Source organism: Zonotrichia leucophrys, chromosome 12, assembly GCF_028769735.1.
Source record: "Zonotrichia leucophrys gambelii isolate GWCS_2022_RI chromosome 12, RI_Zleu_2.0, whole genome shotgun sequence".
NCBI lineage: Eukaryota > Metazoa > Chordata > Aves > Passeriformes > Passerellidae > Zonotrichia > Zonotrichia leucophrys.
Window position 1 is genome coordinate 4,626,995 of NC_088182.1, and position 15,403 is coordinate 4,642,397.

At 46.8% G+C, this 15,403-nt stretch overlaps 1 protein-coding gene across 3 annotated transcripts in view; it reads left to right on the top strand.

Moving 5' to 3' along the window:
• The window catches only part of FRMD4B (FERM domain containing 4B), a 132,410-nt gene that overhangs the window by 5,464 nt on the left and 111,543 nt on the right, over positions 1-15,403 (top strand). The window contains exon 1 of one of the 3 annotated variants that reach the window (XM_064724095.1): positions 2,131-2,205. The exons of the other annotated variants lie outside the window; for them this stretch is intronic. The gene's annotated coding sequence lies outside the window, so the exon portion shown is untranslated. Of the gene's footprint in view, positions 1-2,130; positions 2,206-15,403 lie in introns of those variants that run through there. 3 annotated transcript variants of the gene reach the window in all.

Consider the following 15,403-nt stretch of genomic DNA (forward strand, 5'->3'; position numbering starts at 1 on the left):
CTGCTGTGGGTTTGTCAGACACCTCCACAGTGAGACCCTGGTGTGGGTTGGTGTCTCAGGGCTGAGTGCAAAGCCAGCAGAGGTCACTCAGCTGGAGAATTTTGCCCTGCATTCCTTCATCCATCACACTGGAAGGTCTCCTCTGCTGCTGTGCACTGCTATCACTCATTTTCTGCAGGTACTTTGTTCAGGTGCAGCAGCACTATTTTCTACAAGCTCTTGATTTTATTATAACACAGCTATAAACCAGATAAAGAGCCTTTATTTCAGCCACTATAAATATTGGCTGACCTTTTCTCCTCGGAGGAAGCCTGCTCCTCTGCTTCTAGATTTTGATTTAGGGTTATTTGTGGAGAGCAAATGGATGCATACATCACATCAAAAATATCTGTCAGTGTAATTTCCCCTAACGAAGTATTAGCTGCAGGAAGGAGGGGATGGCTGAAGTGGTGAGCAGTGATTTCTTGTGATGTAGAACAATCTTTTTAGGGATACTGCATAGTAGTTGTTCATCCTCTGCAGTACAGAGCCCGCTGGGAGTTGGTGGTTGATGGTATCTAGAAATCAGATAGGGATGAGAGTACTGATACAGAGGTATATGTAGCTAAAATAATCTGCTAAAATAAGGGAGAAGATAAACTTTCTATCATGTGAATGTGCAGGAAACTTGTAGTAAAACAGGCAGAAGGGAGCTGCAATGTGCAGAAAATACAGGAGAAAGCTGTGGATGGTGATGTACAGTACCTGATGACCTAAAGCTGTTCTTGCATTGCTCTTGCCTTGTGCCACTTCGGAGCAGAAGAGGCAAACGTTGTCACCTTCCTGGCAGTGGGAAATACCTGGGATCACTTTGCAGTGCCCAAACCACAACCCCAGAGGAGCTTAAGGGAAGGAAAAGCCCAGAAAAGTCAGATGGCAGCAAAGCCCAGGCGTTGGGGTGCAAGCAGTGATGAGGGAGGAGAGGCAGGAGAATGAGCATCATTATCATGATTGATGCAGTGAGTAGCAGCAGAGCACGGAGAGATCATTGCTGGAAAATGGCATGGGTGAGACACAGCCAGGGAATGCTGTGCGTGGAGATGGAGATGAATGCAAAATACATTCGAGAGTCAAGCTGTGTTTATTGCTCTGCTTTCAGAAAAGCACCAGGTAGTCTGGCACTGCAGTCTGTAGATGTGATAAATAGGAAGACCCTGTGTTTCTGGGGCTAATAACCATTATTTGATATAATTCAATTGCCATGGAAAAAAATTCTCGTTTTCCTAGGAGGCTATTGTAAGCCTCTTAATTTTGGTCAAATGAATGAACAAAGACTTGTGTGATTTCTCCAAGAACAGTAGAATACTCATTCATTGCAAAATGTTAGAGTGAATTTCTTTGCTACACAAGTGCTGTTTTAGCTGCAGTGATTTGTTTTGTGGCACACACAGAACTCGCTGTGCTGCTGTTTATTGCAAACGGCGAGCCTGGTTTATAGCAGCGCTTGCCAGCACCTCCAGCCGATCCGACACCCCCCAAACAATAGCCAGGCTGCGATTCATTACTTTAGGCAGCTCATTTCCATATGGTAATTAGGAGCCCGTCTGTAACATACCAGCATGGGTATTCCTGAACTCATCTCATTGTTCGCGAGGATGACAAAGGCTCCTTACGAGCAGAGGTAGCCGCGTTTGGGCAGATCCAACCCTTTTAGCACTGCCCTGGAGAAATCACCATCCATCACCTCGGGAGGACATGACACACGGCTTGTGTCGGTATTGTGGCTTGCGGCTGGGAGCACAACAAAGGCAGGGGAGGATCCACGGCGGCTCGGGGGGAGCTTTCCCAGGGAACTGCCGCTGCTGACCACTCGTGTTTGCGGCCAGCGGGGCTGCTCCGTCCATCCATCCATCCGTCCATCCATCCATCCCTCCCCGTGCGGGCTGCTGCTGAAGTTGAGGACCGGGATGCTCTGAGTTGCTGTGTCCCTGCGCTGCGGGGAGGGCTGAGGGCGGGGGGCACAGGGACACCGGGCGGGCGGGGAGCGCTGCCCTGCCCGGGGCGGAGCTGCCCCTGCCCTGCCCTGCCCTGGGTGCAGCGGGGCCGGCGCTGAGCCCTGCCCAGCCCGGCCCCGCCGGGTGTGGATGCGCGGGGAGCGGCGGGGCCGGGCTGGGCTCGGCCGGCTGCCCCCGCCCGGGCTGCCCGCAGCGAGGAGCCCCCGCCAAGGTAAGGCCGGGGAGGGCGGTGCAGCAAATACCTGTGTTCCATACCATTGTTCTGCGAGCGGGGTGCGGGTCCGGCGGGGGACGGATGCATGGGGAGCGATGTCTCAGGGTCTCCGCATCCCCGTGCGGACCGCCCGGTTCAAGTTGGGGATCTGCAGGAGCTTGGCACCACCAGGGAAAGCCAAGCCGGAGTCTCTCGGGGAGGGTGGAATTCCCCATGGGATGCTGTGATGGGCTGAGAATCGCCCGGGGAGCTGCTCTCGCTGGGGCGATGATCAGTACCGACCTGAGAGCATCCCCAGCCTCTCTGACTGTGCCGGGCAGCGCAGACACAGCGGTCTGGGCATCTCTGCCCCTTCACTGCTCTGGGCAAAGGAGTGGAGCAGCGCTGGGCTCAGCACAGGGTCCGCCAGGGATGCGGGGGGGCAGTCGGACAGGAATCCCTGCCTGGGGGGGTGGAAGCCTTTCCTCTGCCTTTGTTACACTTGTTTGCCTGCCCGGCTTGGCCTCGCGTTCTCCCTCTTGCCCAGAATAGCCCCTTTCCCAGTATTGTTCTCCGTGTGTTTCCTCTCGCCTCCTTCTTCCGCCCGCGGGCTCTCTGCAGACCTGATGCCCTGACAGGCATCTTCCCTCTCCCCTACGGCATTTTTAAGTCCAGATCTACCTATTTTGAGAAAACTCTCCTTTTTTTTTTTTTTCCTCTTGAGTGTTTAAATTTGACTTGCATTCCACGAGTTTGAACTAAATTGAAATTAACTTCACTTCGGACTTGCTGCATAACAAGGATGAGATTTCTGGCTGCCGGGCACTTTATATCAGTTTCAATTGCACTGAGCACTGTGTGCTTTCAGACTGGGCTTTCTAACCTATCATTGCTATGATATAAAATAAGGTAATACTTTACCTTTGACCTCGCTGCTGCTTTTTTTGTATAGGTGGGACTGGGTGGGTCCTTGGCTAAATGAGCACAGCCCTGCTGAATGCAGCTGAAAAACTGTTAATGTTGAACAGTTAATGCTGAACTGTTGAACTGTTAATGTTGAACATGGCTCTCGGAAACAAGTTGGAGAGTGCCAGAGGGTGAGATGCAGGGAGAGAGCAGGTTAGGAGCTTGTTAGAACAGCATATCCAACAGGGTCCAGCCCTCACCTTGTGTGCTCTGCTGGTTTTCAGGCACAGATCCATAGGAAAGTGTTCGTGTCTCTGCTGGAGCAGGGCAGAGCACAGCTGCTGCCAGGGGGGCTGTTGATTTTTCCTTTAGGGGATTGTGTTCTTTAAGCACTGCCTTTATTTAGAGTTTTGCCTAATGGGAAGCAAAGAGCAGCTGAGCTCATTCTTGTAACTTTTGCTGGATTCCCAATAGCTGCAGTGAGGCAGTCAAGGCTTTAATCAATTTTTACTTGGCTATAACTTGGGAAATCTTTGAGCAGCCTCGGGGGCACTGGCTGGAGAGTTGGGGAGGACTGCAGTGCTTTAGTTATGCCTGCCTCATACAGAGGCAGGAACATATGTTTAGAAAAATGTATGTATTTTCCCTTGTGTTCTCTGCTTTTTAAAAATTACTTTCTTGGAGCTGCCCCTTTTCCTCCTTTTGAAGAGCTTATTTACAGAAGTTACCAGTGCTTGCCTTGGAAAGATTTATCTTTCCTGCCACAGCATGGATTTCAAGGATTGGGCTGTTTTACAGGGAGATTGATCTTGCTGATTCCCTTGGACTTGCATGGGTGCAGCCACATCAGAACTTGATCCTTTTAGTTTGATTCTGCTGTACTGAACATGTAGAAAGCCTTGGAAATTTGCTTCTCAGCCCATTAGAAATATGCATGTCATAGTCCAAAGAGATTGTACAGAAACCTTTCAGTGTGTTAACAAGCCCTGGAATTCCATAATCATGAAAACACGAGAGGAGTGAATGAATTGCTGAGGTCTAAGATGCAGGTGAAATTTTCCTGTGCTTTCCTCCTGTGGGAATGCTGGGGTTGTGCTCTCTGGAGCTGGGTGTTTTCTGGGCAGTGAGATGAAATTGCTGTAGAGATCCCCAGAGTGAAGGCTGTAAATGCACCTCAGCTACAGAAATTGGTGCTCTTTCCTAGACTTTGTGCTATAACATAAAAAAAAAACAGAACTCCACCTATGACTGGTTTTTAATGTGTGTTACCTGGCTCAGTCTTGTGACAGTGTGGAAGTGAAGTGTGGTGTGAGGAGACTCCTGTGAGTGGCTTTGCCACCCCTGTGGGACTCTGCTGATGTGGCCGTGGCTGGGCATTCTTGGTTCAGGCAATTCTGCTCGTAGTTTCTGGTAATTAAAGCAACAGAAGGTAAAAAAGGAGGCCCACTGCAGGGCTCACATGATTCTGAAAGGGCTCTTGCATATTTTCTGTATCCTATTTTCTTCCTCCAATGCTTTTTAGCATTGAGTGAATGGCAGGGAGGAGGGAGGGAAGGACCTGGATAAATGGAGTATTCTGGGATCCAAGAGCTCTGTTCGTGCCTGTTGCACCTTCCCAGGGAAGTGGTGGGCCTATGTGTCAAATCCATTTGCAAGCAGTAGTGTAAATTAAAGCTGGGGGATAAGCAGGTTAGAAGGTTAATGAGATGTCTGGACTTAATTGATTTTCCATACAAATTGGCTATAATGTCTTTTGTTTGCTTTTTTCCCCCTCCCAGGATGCTGTGTTACAGCAGTTACAGGAATATGAAGAGTAGCAAAAAGGGAGGGGGGAGTCGTGGCTGTTTGGAAACCTTGGTTGTACTCCCCAGAGTGGGCTGATGTGTGATTTTTGGGCACAGAAGGTAGCTCTGAATTAGCACCCTGCACTCCTGTGCCTTCTGGGACTGGGCACCATGGGCTTGGTGATCACTGAGCCTGGCACAGCAGAGTGCCCTGGCTGTAGTGCAGAGCTGCTCAATCCAGGGTTCAGAGAATACTTCTATTTAGATGTGGTGTTGCACAGGCCAACCTGGGAAAACCACTAGGAGAGGAGCTATGATTTGTGTTAAATGGTTTTTGGAGCTATGATTTGTGTTAAATGATTTCTGGGTGCTGAGGTTGTCAGGTGGCATCCCCAGGAGGGTGGCACCACTTTCTATAAGCCTGGCCTGGCTGGAATATCCAGAGGAACAAAGCTGAAGGGAATGTTGACTTATTCATCTGACTTAACAATGAGATCCTGCTCAGGCCACTAAGTTTTGGACTTTTCTGTGTAGATTTTCATTCCTGTTTGGAATATATTTGAGTTAGTGGTTGGAGCCAGTCCAGTTCCATGGTGAGAGGGGCTGAGATCCTTCCTGCTCCCTTGGCTCCTGGACAATGCTGGTGCTGCCCAGAGCCCCTCTGCTCTGTGCTGGTTCCAGGGACAGGTCCAGCTCAGGAGCAGCACCAGGCTCTGTCTGAGGTCTGGGCTGGGTGGCACACCAGGACAGGAGCCAGCTTTGTCCACCCCTTCCAAGGAAAAGGAAAGGCATTGTGTGTTTTGTTGTGTGACAACAGCAGTTACAGCTCTTCTTGAGTTTGTTTGCTGTGAGTACCATGTGGTTAAATCACATTTCAGACCTTTCCCCTTGGATTATATACCAAAACATAAAGAACAAAATAGCAGATTCTCTAAGGGGCTGATACTGTGTTTTGACTCCTGTTGTGTTTATTTCAAACTGGATTATCACAGTGGAACAGTTTTAGTGCTTAACATGGAAACTGATTGCAGAGTGACTGTGAAGAGTTGCCTGCAGACAACAGCTTTCATAAAGCAGCTGTATTTTGATTTAAGGGTTTCTGAGCAGCTGAGAACAGCTGCAGAGCACACCCCACTGCAAGGGAGATAAAGGAAGATCAAGGTTTTTAGACCACCATATCATCACAAGGAGGATCCCTGATGGGAGGCCTGGGCTTGGCACCTTGACATTTGTAATCAGGCTTCAGATAAACCAGCTCATGCCATATGCTGCAAGATTGGGCAATACTTAAAACTATTTGCTGAGAATGACTCAGTCAAGAGTCAGGGCAGGAAATAGGTCACTGGACGTCCTTTACATCCTTATCTTGTGTATGTCACCAGTAGTGTGACAGTGCTTGGTTGTAGGAACAATTCCTTGGCCAGTTTGGAGGTGCATATCTTATTTTTTGAACAGGCTGAGCAATTTGCCTCCAATGTAATGTTGAAAGCCCAGGGGCAAAGCTGCCATTGTTTGGTTGCAGCCATTTCAAAGCATTAAGCTTTCCTCTTGCCCCAAGTCATAATGCATCAGTGCTTTCAGCAGTGGTTAACAGTTCTGTGCTTAAATGATATAGGTTAGAGAAAAGAGGGATTTTTGTTTTCTTTGGCTATTTAAGGCAACACAACAAACATTTAAACCACAATTCCTTCAGAATTCTAGTAATTTTTGAAAAACATAGAGTGCACATTGAATACATGCAAGCTGTAATTTTGGTGCTTTGTTTTCTGTGTAGACTATTTACAGGGCAGTGTCAGGAAAGGAAATTCTTTCATGTGATGGCCTCTTTGCTTAGAGCCTAAACTCTCAGTAGGTCAGCTGTATGTAGACCTGACAAGAGCTTCAGATTTTCTGCAGTTGTCAAAACTTCAATGCAGAAGAAGGGGGATGCTGAAGGGGTAGAAGAAAATACAGTTCTACTGGGGTTATCTGTCAGTTTAACAAGTTATTATAAAAACTATTGTCCCAGAGTGTTTGCCAAGATGCCCCAGAACTCAAATGTATGAAGGCCTGAACCAGCCAGGCCCTTTATTCCTCCTCCAGGACAGGATTGATCACTGCTACACTCCTCAAGTTTGAAATTGAACTTTTTCAGACCCTTTAGGTATGTGTTGAGGTGGTGTGGTGGAGTTATTGAACCAAAATAATAATTTCAGCTGCTGCTTGTTGGCTTTGGAGGTTGCAGGTGATCAATTACTGCAGTTACTGATCAGCAGTGATCAGTGCCAGTGGTCACAGCCTGGGCAGGCTCTGCTGTGTGGCCGTGCCTTCCCAGTGGGAGATGGGCATGTAAAGACCATTAATATATGTAAGAAATGTAGCCCTACAGTTTTTCTCATGCTAATGCCTGAGCTATCTTTAGTTCCTTTGAAAGAGAGTTCCATAGGCTGGTTAATCTCCCTGTATATAAATCTCTTTCATACAATTAATCCTTTATTTTTTTTTCAGATCCCAGTGTAGGGGAGAGATGGTTTAGACACAAATCCATTTACCTTGTGTTGCATTGGAAACAAACCCAGTGTACTTGAGAGCAGAAACAAAGCACCTACACAGACACATTTTTCTGCATGGTCTTGGTTATTATTGCTGTGTGGTGTCAAAATAAAAGATCTCATAGAATGTTTCTGTCTGCAAAGAACTTCCCAAGAAAGATTGCTTTCAAGGCTTTCAGTCCTGAAAATTCCTATGGAGAATCAAGCAACAAAAGATGCAAAATTGACAAAATCTTCACCCTCATGAAGTGAATAAGAATCTTAAAGCCAGAATTTGGCCGGGAGTTTTAAGGAAGTACCTCACTGGAATACTATATTTAATGTGCTTTTAGAGATATGAAATTGCAGTTTTACTGAAATACCATTTGCCAGGTGTTCCAGCTTTATGAATAAATGATCTGGCTGATTTTTTCTCTCTTTGAAGTGAAGGATAAGATTAGGGAACAGATGCCTGGAATATTCAATTATTTTTAACTAGTATGTTAAACAGATCAGCAGAAGTTGGACGTCCTTTCCCTTCTTTCCCAGCCAGCCCGAGAAGCATTAGAAGTACTTGGGGACAGAGACCACTTTGTCTAGTTTAGAAAGCAGCCTGAAAGTAATAAAAATAATCAGTGGATATTATGGGGGAGTGTTTTCACTGTAGTCAGCCTGCCTTGGCCCTGAGAACCCAACACACAGAACACAAGAGCAGAGGTTGTTGCTTTGCAGTCAGAACCTGTGGAATAATTTTGCCTGGTCATGCTCATTGCACTCTGTGCTTGGGTTTAATGTAAGGATGATATAGAGGGAGAATGCTTTAGAACAGGAGGAAAACTCAGGTTGGAAGGATGGAGAAGGGTCTAGACAAACAAACAGGAGGAAAGGAGAGGAGAGCAGCTAGGTGTAGCATTCACATTCTCTGAAAAAATCTCTGCTCAGGATTTTCTTCCTGAGAAGCTGGGAAGCCTCAGAGAAAAGGAAAGCAATTCTTATTTCATTTGCTTCTCCTGTGTTTTGCTCCTTTGGATTGTGTTTAGAGATTGTTTACCCACGGGTGATTGTTTCATTGTGTTCTGGTGTGAGCTGTTTTGACTCATTGGCCAATTGGGGCCAAGCTGTGTCAAGACTGGAAAAAAAGTAATGAGTTTTCATTATTATCTTTTTAGCATTCAATAAGTATATTTTCTGTATTCTTTAGTACAGTTTAATATAATATTCTGTAACATAATATAGTATTATAAAGTAATAAATTAGCCTTCTGAAGAACATGGAATCAGGTACATCATTCCTGCCTTCATTGAGGCATTTCCCTGCAAATACAATAGCCAGGCAGAGTCATTATTATGGACTGGGCATGGCACATAAGGAGGCTGCCATCTGAAATGCAGCCTTGGGCTGAGACCACGGCACACTGAGGGGTTTTGTGTGACAGAATTCCCTGGAGGCATTGCAGTGCTGAATGTGTAGGTTATGGGAACACAGGTCCTGCATCCATCTTCACAGTCCTGCTTGGATGTTATGGAAAGCAGATGTACACATCTGGTAGCTGTTGTGCAAGGGGCTGAGTCCAACCAGGCAAGAAAGCAGTTCTTGTGAAGGTAAAATGTCGTATATCTCAAAAGAGGGGGAGAAAAAAAGTCGGGGTGTGCATGTTTAAGATTAAACACTGACATGCTCTATCGTGGTGTTTGTTTCTGAAGGTGATAATGATGGAAAAATGTGTGTCTGGAGCTTAGGAGGATCTCCAGGCTGTCTCTAGTGCATGGAGAGAGCTTCTTGCTTTCTTCTCACACTTTATCCCTACTCTGTCTTAGTTTAGACTTCTGCTCCTCGTTTAGAAAACAAACTGCAAACCCCTCTGGATTGCAGATCCAGCAATTTAAGCATATTTAACTCCCCAGACACAGTTCCCTCTTGTGCATAATACCAAGGAAGTGTCTTTGTTTGCAGGAATGCTGCCTGACAGCAGGGCCTGGCTAAAAGCAAATTTTAAATGACCAAAATCTTAATAAACTTTCTCAGTAACATGACTACACCACACAGGATAGCTGCACATGGAGCAGAACTGAGAAGCGTGGGAACAGGGATGTGCTGCAGTAGGAATCCTTCTAATGGGGACCATATTCCTCAATTTTATGGTAAAATAGACCAAGTGTTTCAAATTGCTTGTTTCTCCTCCACTGTCAAAAAAGCTTAGCAGAGAGCTCACAGAATCTAACGTTTTAGCAGCTGAAACACAACTGGCATTGATTGTGAGCATCCTTGTTGGTGGGTTGGAGGGATGTGTGTGTATTGTGTAGCTAATGCAGATTCTGAATGCCTGGACTTGGTTCATCCTCCTCACTTCCAAAAAATTTTTTTTTTAAACCAAGGCAACAGAATTTCTTCTGACTTTGCTGCTGTCTCAAACATCTTGAAAATCAGTTGCGTCTTTTTCTGATTTAATGGTCTGTACTGTTGTGCAGAAGAGAAAGTTTGGAGAAGTAACCTTTCCTAAACCCTTCTCCAGCCCCACCTGATTTTCTTACATGGGAGGCAGAAGTGGGAAGCTCCAAGGAGGTGTGTGCTTGGCAGCCTGGAGGCTGATGCATTATCTGGCACAGAGTTATGTGCTTATCTGTCAGTATTTCCCAGTGCTGACCGTGAGCCTGCCTCTCTTGGCAGCAGCAGAACTCCTTTGCTGTGCTTTTGCCTTCATTGCACTCACAAGAAAATCACTGTGAGTATCTGCTGGAAATGAGAGAGGAGTCACCTAATGATGGGTTTCCATGAATCAGAGGGTGAAATGAAGTTGAGGTGTAATTATGTTGTGTTAGTTTGGGGCATTCAGGAGACACCAGGAAACTTGGCCAGCTGTTGCTGTAGGTAATGATATGAACCTGATAAACACACCAGAGTCAAGGCTTGTTCAGTTTGCCCCTTAGATGATCCCTCGTTTTCAGTGGGGAAGGAGAGGACACCATGGGCTTCATCAAGGCAACCTGACAGTGCAGGGAGGGAGGAGAGCAGGGGTGTGGGCATACTGGGGGTTACTGGGATGAGACAAGCCCTTGCTTCTCCTGTGCAACCCTTGCTCACCTTTAAGGGTTTTAGTGACCCCTGCTTTAGTACCACACTCAGCAGTGTTGGTTTTGGATGCACTAGGAGTGTTCCTTAGGGATGGAGATGTCTTGATTGTTCACCCCTAGTCAAGGGAGGATGTGGGTCAGAGCCATGTGGTGAGTTTGGAAGGGAGGACAAGGGTCTTTGCTGTGTGTGCATAAATCCATCTTTAACTCTGTCTTGGAGTACTTTGAAGGTTTCTTGCTGTCTGGAGTTAACTTGGCTGCTGACTTGGTTCTTTCCACTTTAAACACAGGGGAGCTGGTGTTTAGACTAATTTTAACCTCCTCATTCTCAGCCTGAACCTCTTTTTTTTTAACCCAGTGCGAGCAGCTTTGATGCTTAATGACAGAAAGTTCTGTTAGCAGTGCATTAACATCTTGTCTTTCAGTAGTTACACCCTGTCAGAGCATCACATGCCTGTTGGGGCAAGCTACACCTCTTCTCCCTGCCCGAGGAATCCCTTTGCCTGCTCCAAACTCCTCCAAAATACTCGAATGGAGCCTGGGCTGTGCAGCAGCTGAGACACAAATGTTTATTCCGATAGATTTGAGTGTGTCATCTTTGCTGTCCTCTCCAGCAGGGCTGTGTGGGATGGCAGTGGCACCAGGAGTCAGACTGCAGCTTGCTGTAGCAGTTGTTGTCTCCAGCTCTGCTGTTGGAGCAGAGCGTGGCAGGCTGTGCTGTGTGCCAGACTGTGTGTCTGCCACTTCCTCTGCACCGCTCTGCTTGTTTGGTTTTGTTTTTGCATGCTGGTGGTGCTCTCTAGTCTTGGCCTCCTAAAATAAATTGTGGTGGAAGGAGAAAAAAAGTAAAAAAGAAAGAACACAACAAAAGCCAATGGAGTGAGAAGAGCCATGGGTGGGACTGAGCTGGGGAGAGCAGGCAGAGGAGGGAGCAAAGCAGGCAGGGTTCAGTGGGGAGCAGCAGGGTGGAAATGATGCAGGGAATGAAGTGCCTGGCTCTGCACCCTTAGGAATCACCCAGGGAGTCCAGGTGAGTGAAGGATAACCTGAGATTCTAGTCTGGCCATTGCTGTGCTGAGTGGATGCAGTCCTGCTGCAGGCTTGGGGAGAAGAGAGGTGTTTGCTTTATGGCTCTTTGTATCAGAAAGAAAGATGTGTCATTCCTTGCCCTTACTTGTGCAGAAACAGGAGGATGAGCTTGGGAGATGTGCTCTGTTCCCTCAGCTGGGGGAGCTGCAGGGAGAGATGGGGCTGCCCAGGGTGGGAGGCTGCAGCCTGGGACTGGACTCCTGAGAGTTTTCCAGCACAACTCCTGCATGATGAGTCTATGATGAGTCTTCCAGAGATGTGCCTTTTGAAGGTTGCAGGCTCAAACCTCTGCTTTCAGGTGCCAGAAGTTGCATTTAATTTTCTTTTCTTTTCTTTTTTTTTTTTGAATGTGTCAGTAATTTCTACAGCTGCAGTCCAGCCTTTTAAATCTTGGATGCTTGGAGTCCCTGATTAACTAACTGAGGTGTGTTGGCTAGCCAGGTGTGTTGTAGCAGCTAATCTTAAACAACAGTGGGCATACTTTACTCAGTGCTGGAGCAGGTAAGTGCCCTCAGTGGACAGCAGGGAGGTGGGAGGAAGGTCAGAAACTACAGCCTGACCCAGCTGTGCTGTCCCCACACCTGCCCAGCTGCAGAGCACTGGAATCTGGCCCAAATTTTAGGTATGAGCTCCCCTTTTCCCACATGAGTTTGTATCCTCAGGCTGCAGAGTGGGGCTGTACAGAATTGCCAGAAGTCAAAAGGAAATGGCCAGTAAAGTATTTGCAAAAATGCAGATCCTGGTTCCTTTCTCACAGGATTAATATGGAAATCGGGAGGAGGAGATGGAGCCCAGGGTGTGAACTCCATTTGGAACCCCTGGTGGGTCCAACACAGCATCTGCTGGAGGTGCCACTGCCTGTGCTGGGGGGCTGTTCCTGCAGCAGCCTGTTCCCCCAACTGAATGAAGTAGTCAAATAGATTATTTTACACAATTAACTGGAGAGAATAAGGGGAAAATGTGATATTTGTTTCCTCTGAGCATCCTACAGGACAGCAGGGCACAGGGTGTATTTTACACCCACGTGTGCTTGTGCTGTATTTGATACTAAAGGGCTGTTGGTTCTGCTTCACCAGGGTGCCAAGATCATTCTGTGGTTAAAATGGATTTTCCTGGCTGTTTATCACTCGTGCCTGTCACCTCCCTCTGCAAAAGTTGTTGGGGTAAAATCCCCACTCTGGGCACCATGTGAGAGCAGTGCTGAGCCTCAGGAGGTGCCAGGTTTGTGCTCCTGCAGGGTTTGTGCTCCAGGTTTGTGCTGTGTGAGAGCTCTGGATGGAGGGCAGGGGGGTCTCAGCCTGGCATCAGCTCCAGCTCCAGTCCCACCCAGCAGTTCCCAGTCCTGTGCCCTGGGGCCAGCAAACCACAGCGCCTCTCCCAAGCCTGGGGAGGGGGTTCAGGGCTGCTGCACCTCCCAGAGCAGCCAGGAGTGGAAATTCCTGTTGTAGAGACAAAGATGTCTGATAACACTCCAGGCACTGCTCTGCCCAAAGCAGCTGATAATGCTTTTGGAGAAGAATGAAAGGTTTGGGAGGAGGAGGAGGAGGGTGGTGTCTGATGAGGAAGTTTGTAGTAGATGAATGATAACACCTGTGTGTAGTCTGTTTTCTTCCTCTGGGGCTAGAACAGGTGGAAGGTTTGCTTTCAGCAGCAGTGCCCATCACCTCAGGCTGGGGAGATTTTTCATGTCCCATTCAGTCTCTGACATCCCTGGCTCTTGCTGAGTTTTTTCTGGGTGCTGGAGCTCTCAGGGTCAGTCCTGATGCTGGTTATCATATTGCTTTAGCATCATCTACTCCCCAGAAAAAGAAGGGAAGGCCTTTGGAATGAGCTCATCTTAATTCTGGGATGTTCTTTTTTTATCCTGAGAAATTCTGCAAGTTTGCCAACCTTACCTTGGATTGTGGAATGTGAGATGTGGTCCCCCAAGGCTTGTGACTTTAAATTCAGAGGTTAATTCTGCATGGAATATGAAAGATATTTGTGCATCAGGAGCAAAACCATGGAAAGTTAAAAACCTTTTTGAGGAGTTGAAAAGATCTACTTGAAATGTTCCCTTGGTTTTGTGGTCTCTTATGAGAGCAGGTTCTTGTAGCTTGTGTAGTAACTCAGTAAATGAATTTAAGGGCTGCAGTTCTGAGTTGAGGGGCTCTTTACAGCACAGGCTGGGGCTGCAGATGAACATCAAAGAAAGGGGGGATTTGCAGAGGGCAGTGCAGAAAACCCATGACAGAAGTTGGATGGGGCAAAGCTGCAGGGAGGAGAGCTCCTTGCTCTGGGTGAGGAGGAGTGATAGCACTGAGAGATGAGGAAGAGTTCCAAGCCAGCTTTGGGGGTGCTCTGCTGGGGAATTCATAGATAGAAATCTCTGCCAGGCCCCAGGATGGCCTGAAGGAAACATGGTTTTGCCTTGAAAAACCAGCAGGGCAGAGCAGAGGCTTTGAGGCAGATTAATCTTGGCCCCGCCACACTGACAGGATCCAAGGGGGGATTTTTTTGTAATTTTAATGCAGTTCCTCAACATTAGCATCTCTGTCCTAATGACTGTCTTGGGCTGTAAGAAATATATTTGTATTTGTAACAGTGTCCATGTGTCACTTAGCTTTCTTTTGCTCAAAACTGTTTTTTTTGGTTTGTTTTTTGTGACAAAGCAGGATGTTGGGTAAAGCATAGCACCTTACCCTGGTGGAAGGAAGGATTCCAAGGGATTTGGAATTGCTTTGTGCCTTTCTCAAGGACAAAAGGTTTTGAAAGTTTTGCATTTGCCTTTTCACTGGGCAATTATTTCAAGCCAGTAATTTCTCTGCAGCTGTGACACCCATGTCCAAAGGGAGGATGGGGAAAGACAGGAAGAAAAATTTAATTAAATTCAAATTTGGCACTCTCCAGTAGATTCTCAGGACTAATGTGACACTAATATAACATTAGCAATGGCTTCATTACCACAAACCATTGCTTTTTTTCATGCAGGACACTTTTTTTACCTGTAAGAACCTTCTGGCATGGCTACAACTCCCCTTTTGTCTAAATAATACAGTTTAGAGCAACCATTTACTGGGATAAATGTGTTCACTGGGGGAGATTAATGCTATTGATTAACAGAGCACAAAATCAGTTGTGTCTTTGCTTTTGGTGGAAACCAGCAGCAAGGCCATAGCTGTGCTTGCAGACATGAGAATCCAAACTGTTTGTGTGAGCTGGGCAGGAATGCGCTGCTGGTATTTACCCCAATTTTGAAGAAGACACTTAGCAGAGGAATGTGCTCTGCATGCTCACCATTCCTCCAGGAAACTCTGCATTTAAGGGAAACCTCAAGCAAATATTTGGAAGTCCAGGAGGGCTTCAGAGGAACAGCACATCCCCCAGATTTTAGGGACGGCAACTCATCCTCACACATTGTTGTGCCTTGCAAGCTCTGTCCCAACCCATGCTGCTACCTGGGTGGTTACAGTAATCCTCTTTATTTCATTTTAATGTCTGTGTGAGTGCCTGATACTCAGAATGGGATTAGGAGAGGTGAATTGCTGCTGAAATTGGTAATAACAGAAAGCAAACCTGTCTGACAGCATCTGCCCTGTGATCTTCAGAGAGCAGGTAAAAGGATCCTTAATTAACTTTTTGCCAGGGTGGGGTGGTGTTTTTGAGAGGAATTCATTTGAGAAAGTTACAGCATGAATTGTTGTTGCCCAAGTTAGAACAGCCTAATGAATTGCCATAAATTAGCTCCAGCCTATAGGGAATGCTGTGTTTAAGGAAAAAAAGCTGTGAGGATTGCTCCGGGCTGAAGGGATGGAGCTGACTCAGAAAAACTTGTTAAAGGTAAAACAAGAGTGTGGTGCGTCTCAGCTGTTGTCAA